Source organism: Pinus tabuliformis, chromosome 4_1 (assembly GCF_031772625.1).
Source record: "Pinus tabuliformis cultivar Carrire ecotype Pingquan chromosome 4_1, CPIR1, whole genome shotgun sequence".
NCBI classification, from domain to species: Eukaryota; Viridiplantae; Streptophyta; class Pinopsida; order Pinales; family Pinaceae; genus Pinus; species Pinus tabuliformis.
In genome coordinates, this window is record NC_142303.1 from 513,383,529 (window position 1) to 513,389,592 (window position 6,064).

Genomic DNA, 6,064 nt, shown 5'->3' on the forward strand with positions numbered 1-6,064 from the left:
TACCAGATGGATATGAAGACTGTCTTCTTCGATGGAGTGGTTGAGGAAGATATTTATATAGAGTAGCCTAATGGGTTTGAGACATTTGATAGGGAGACACATATGTGTAGACTCAGGGAGCCCTTTATGGTATCAAGCAAGAACCGCATGCTTGGTACACTAGGATAGACACATATCTCAATGGATTGGACTTCAGTAAGAGTGAAGAAAATGCCAGTCTCTACTACATTGTGGTAGATGGAAAATTGCTCATTCCAGTCTTGTATATAGATGACTTGATACAGATAGGGGATGAGAAGTTGATCTAGCCTTGGAAGGAGGATCTTACAAGAGAGTTTGAGATGAAGGACATGGGCTTGATGCACTACTTCCTTGGTTTGGAGGTGTGGCGGGGAGATGGAGAGTTGTTTGTGGGTCAGGGGAAGTATACCTCTAAAATACTTCAGAGATTCCATATGCAGGAATGCAAACCTATGGACACTCCTCTAGCTACAAACTGGGGGAAGGAGGATGCTTCTACATGATAGGAAATAGATGCTACTATCTATAGATAGTTGGTGGGGCCCTTGATGTATTTGGTGAACACAAGGCCCGACATATGTTATGTAGTTAATCAACTAAGTTAGTTTATGGTGAAGCCTACCAAGCTTCACTAGAAAGCAACAAAACATGTGCTTAGATACCTCAAAGGCACAACAGATTTTGGGCTATGGTACAGGAGGACTAATGGTGTGAAGCTCCAAGGCTTCACTTATGTAGATTGGGTTGGGAGTTCACCAGATAGGAAAACCACTTCAGGAGTTATCTTCAGTGTTTGAGCTATAGCTATTTCCTGGTGTAACAGGAAACAGAGATCTGTAGCACTCATCTTAGTAGATGCCGAGTATATGGCTACTATTCAAGTAGCATGCAAGGCCATATGGATGAGGAAAATTCTTGTTGGTCTTTTCAGTCAATAGATGGATCCTATTATTATTCATTGTGATAATCATAGTTGTATCAAACTCTCTGAAAATCCAGTATTTCATGATAGGTCCAAGCACATTGATATCAAGTGCCATCACTTGAGAGATTGTGTGCAAAGGATAATCATGATGTTTTAGTACATTCCCACAAAGGAGCAGGATGCAGATATTTTGACAAAGACATTGTCAAGAGGAAAATTTGAGTTCCACAAGAGCATGATAGGGTCGATGCATAACCCTTTTCTTGCTAAGACGGAGTGTTAAAATCTAGCAAGAAAAGTCTTCATTTGACTTGAGCCTTAGTCAAATGGAGAAAATAGATTTTTCCACATCAATAGGATGACTTGGATTGCAATTAGCTGGAATGACATGGCTTTGTCTCCTAATTAAGTCAGTAAATTTGAGTTATTAATTAGAAGTAGAGTTGTGCATGGGTTGATTTCTAAAATTTATCAATCTAGTGGAGTTATTATTAGTAAAATCAGTTAACTGAGCTTTAGACTTTAGTGGAGTCAGGAGGAGTTCACTTGAGTAGTTATAATAGTTGTTAACTCACTGATCTCTCTGTTAACTGATCAATTTACTAGAAATAAACCCATTCATGGATGGAATTCGTATTGCATAGTTGGAGTGGAGGAAAAGGCACATTGTAATTATCAATTGTATACTAGTTGAGTGTATTGACTTTTGCATTGACCAAGTGGTCAATTCCTCTAGTAATTGCACAAGAAAATAAGGAATTCTCGTATTTTTAGCGGCTAATTTCTTCAAGGATTACACAAGGAAATAGGAGGAAGGTTGAGGCTTGAATTGGCTAAGTGTTGGTCATAGAAGGTCAGTGAGCAGGAGATCAGAATTGCATTGCAGGATGTGCTTTAGGATTGAAGCAAGACATTGTAATTGATCCCTATTATCATCTGAATTAATGCAACAAAACAGAGGGGATTTTCCTAGTTGGTTTCCTTATAAAATCATTGTGTTCCTTGTGTTTTGATGGTTGCATGTTATTGCATGTGTTCGTATTGTGTGTTTTCCTTTCTATAGAATAGTAGAAAAAAATTATGTCTTTTGATTTTAGGTCGATTTCATTAGCAGTAGCAAATTTCTTGCAATTTCTACAAAAAGGAGAAGCAAGCTTGAGCAATTGGTGTGAAATCGATGAGTTATTTTTATGATTGGTATTGAACAGAAGTGCATGAGGGTGCATGGAGGAGACTCAAATATCATAGATATGAAGATGGTTTGAAGCACCAATGAATATATTTGTTTGATATGCTTTCTTTCTAATAATGTAAGTTGCTAACACTATGGGAGACCGAGATTTGAAGAAGCTTAGTTGAGAAATCCTTGTTTCACTTTTGTAACGTTTTAGATTGATATGATTAGATTGTTGTTGCAGAATAATGGTAGAGATCCTATGTATTTTAAACTAATGAGATTGTTGTATCTTTGTAGAGAGTTCTAGGCTCAGGAACTGTGTCAAAGCATCTAAGTAAGGGTTTTAATTGAATTGGATGACCAATGCATTAAACCATTAACACTTGTATAATTCAAAAACTCCTGAGAAATTCAAAGGGTTGATTTTCACTCATAACAACATAAAATATTTGAAAAGTGTAAAAGGGAGAAAATATATGGCAATTAAAAATCATACTTAATACTTAATCCACCAGATATAGTAGATGCGTACAAAATAATTCTACAGCCAAACAAATATATATTCAAGAGATGACAGAAGGAAACAATTAAATGATGTAGAGGAACTAATTCAAACAAACTATTCAAATAGTTAACATTCATAATGATAATAACTTTGCAGTAGGCTTTTAGGGAGGTTAATACTTAACTTAGCCCTAAACTAACTCCTGTGCTACCTTGAACATATGATGAAAAACAGAGATGAATATACCAGAGAAACTGACATGAACACAAATGTTGTTAATACTGAAGTCATAATCCTTTGATTATCTTCAAAAACTTTCAGAAGAGTACAATAATCTATTTGGATTATCACAAGGGTTCAACCTTTCTTACTTCAAATGACAAATTTTTTAGAGTGTAATTCAAAAATATCTAATCTAATACAATCTTTTACAAAATAAAATATTATCCAAAATGATTTGGATATATACAACTAATAAAATATAAAAATGGACTTTCTGAAATTGATTTGCATATTCAACACTCTATTCGAGGGTGTTGTTTCTAAGTGTTGCTTGAAAACCCGTTTCTTGTCTTTCTGCTCCTCCTTTCGCTGTACTCGCACCAGGAAATATTTATTCAACTCATGTTTTCCTGTGCTTCTGCCCTAAAATGTTACATTTAGTTTTATTCAATAAGCTTGAGTAACTTGTCCCATCTATCATCATTTGGAATTGAGAATTTAACCACTCTTATGTATGCTTCATCCACCTCTATGAAGTTTTAAAAAATTGGCCTAGTAATAAATAAATGTTGAATTTCACACTCGAAAAATAAGTCATATTCTAGACCTTCTATAAAAGCTTTACCACTTATGACTCCCTTTACTTTAGAAAACTTTGACATGTTTGTTGCTATGTCATGTAATTTATGCTAGTAATTTTCTAGTGGAGTCAATTGGCTATTGGAAGTCCTTTTTGTTGTAGGATGGTAAATTTTTTGTAAAATTTCTTTATCTGGATTTCTAAGTTTTGACATTTATTTTTTAATTGTAACATTAAATTTCTTTTAGTCAAAACTTTTCTGGCTTTTAGGACTGTGTCAGTCCTATCTTCAATTGCTAAGTCTTCCAATTCATCCTTGGTCTTTGAATTCAGAACTTGATAATCTTTATTGCTTCCCCTGGCTTATGATCCAAGTCTTCTTTAATTTCTGCTATCGTCGCATTTTCTCTTCTTAACCGTTATTCTTCTTCAAAGATAATCTCAATAGATGTCTAGAGCTCTGAAATTGTTGAATTAATGTCAACCCATATCTTTTCCTTTGCCTCAGATAATGTTTGTGTTGTGAGTGATTCATTTGCATATTTTTCAAGTTGTTTGGTTAGCTTGAAATTTTTTTGTATTTTAGATCTGTATGCATTATCTGACTTGATTTTATTCTCTTCCATCCTCTACAGTGTTGCTTGAAACTTTTCTATCTACACATTTCTGAGGGGTAAATCTCCCATGGCCTTTGATCATCTCTCTGTGGCTTCCTCACTGGTTGTCTCTGTCTATACTGTAGAAGTCCCTGCACTTGTATGTTGTTCTTTTTCCTTTAATAAGCTTTCCATATCAGCCTCCATTTTATGTATTTGAATGTTCTGCTCCACAATCATCTTCAACATGTTCTCTTTCTCCTTTTCTAACTTTCCTACTTCCTTAGTTTTTGGATGCTTTGTTGTAGGTAGTTTCAGTTGCTTCCTTAGTGCTTGAATATCTGCATTTCTATTCTTGATTATTTACTCACCAACATTTACATCGTTAGGATCTAATCCTAACTTAATTATTAGATCTTCGAGTCCTTTTATTCTGGTATCTTTGGCTAAGGAAGACATTCTTTCTAACTTGAGTTGTGAATGAATAGTATCTAAGGATGCTTGCCATTTAGAAGTTTCCATAGCTAAACTTGTCACTGTGGAATAAATCATCTCACCTACTTGTTTATGAAGATCAATATGATCTATAGGATGTATCTGCTTGGTATAAAAAAAAAAAAGCACATAAGTCTTATAATTGTCTGCACTTTTAGGAATTGGTACTTTTGGCTCAAGGAATGTCAACTGAAATTTCCCTCTATCAGGGTCTAGTGCAGATAAAATTTTGTTTTGAGTGGTGGATGATTGTTTCCAAAAATCAGTATAGGTGGAATTTTTCAATGCATCATTCTTTTTCTTCATCTCTCTAAATTTGGAAAAGATACTTTGTTGTCCTGCAGATGGAGAAACGAGAGAAGTAGGAGAATCAATGGTTGTTTCTTCAGTTTGTTGAAAAGAGAATATAGGCTCGCTTGATAATACTACTATAGTGTGTTCTTATGAATTTATGCCTTCTGATGACTCCTCTTCTGTATTCATTGACTTCCTCCTTTTGAAAACTTTGAAACCAACTGCTTTAAATCCTAAACTTGTAGGTGACACTCTTTCTCTTGGTATTTTCAATTCATTTTCCTTTAATCTTGGAGTTTCCAGTGTTGTTTGATTGGAGGTTTGTTCTTCAATTTCTTGCAGTGTATTTTCTTCCCATTCTTCTTGATTTGCAAACTATTCAATCTTTGGTCTTGCTATGTGAACATAAGGAGTTGAATTTTTCTTATATCTTATCTTTGAAATTATTCCTAGTGGGTCATAAGGCCAATTGAAACTTAACTTGAATTTCATTTGTTTGAGTAGATTGTCCACTTCCTTCTCTATTGCAATATGTTACCAATAAATGGACCAACCTGTGCTTTTAACTTGAATTGAGCTTTTTGTTTCCTTGAAACAAAATGGATTTCATCCATATCTTCCTCTTCCTAATGAATTCTAAAGAAAAAATCCTCATAGGCGGGAAAATTGGTAGTTTATGAGGAATTTCACAGCCATAGACTCTGATTTCTATAAAATTCTGATAGAGATATCAATATCTAACCTTAGATTGTTCAATGAGATGTAAAATTATTTGATTTCTATGGAGACCCTAAGAACTGCATCACTACTCAAAAGAAATAATTCCATATGCAAAAATTGATTAACAAAATCACTGAAAGAGTATTCCTCTGTGTTTTTCCTAACTAGAGAGGTCCAGTGGATGACTAATTGTGGTTTTCCCTGTGAATCCAACTTTTGTAATGGAAATTTAAACCTTTGTAACTCAGGATACAAAAAAATATAGACTAGAATAGATTGATGTTTGAAAGATCCTTCAGCACTGAATTTTAGGAATTGGTCATGGATAACATCTGATAAAAACTAGCTAAAATTAAAAAGAACTGAGGGTTTCTTTCCAGATGAAAATACTGACAAAAATACAAGGATGACTTCATCTACCCATTGATCAGTTTGATACCATAAAAGACAAGAAACATAGAAATAACTTTCCTAGACATATCTGGAAAAATTGCGGAAGAATATAGTGGATTAGTTTTAGGAAATTATG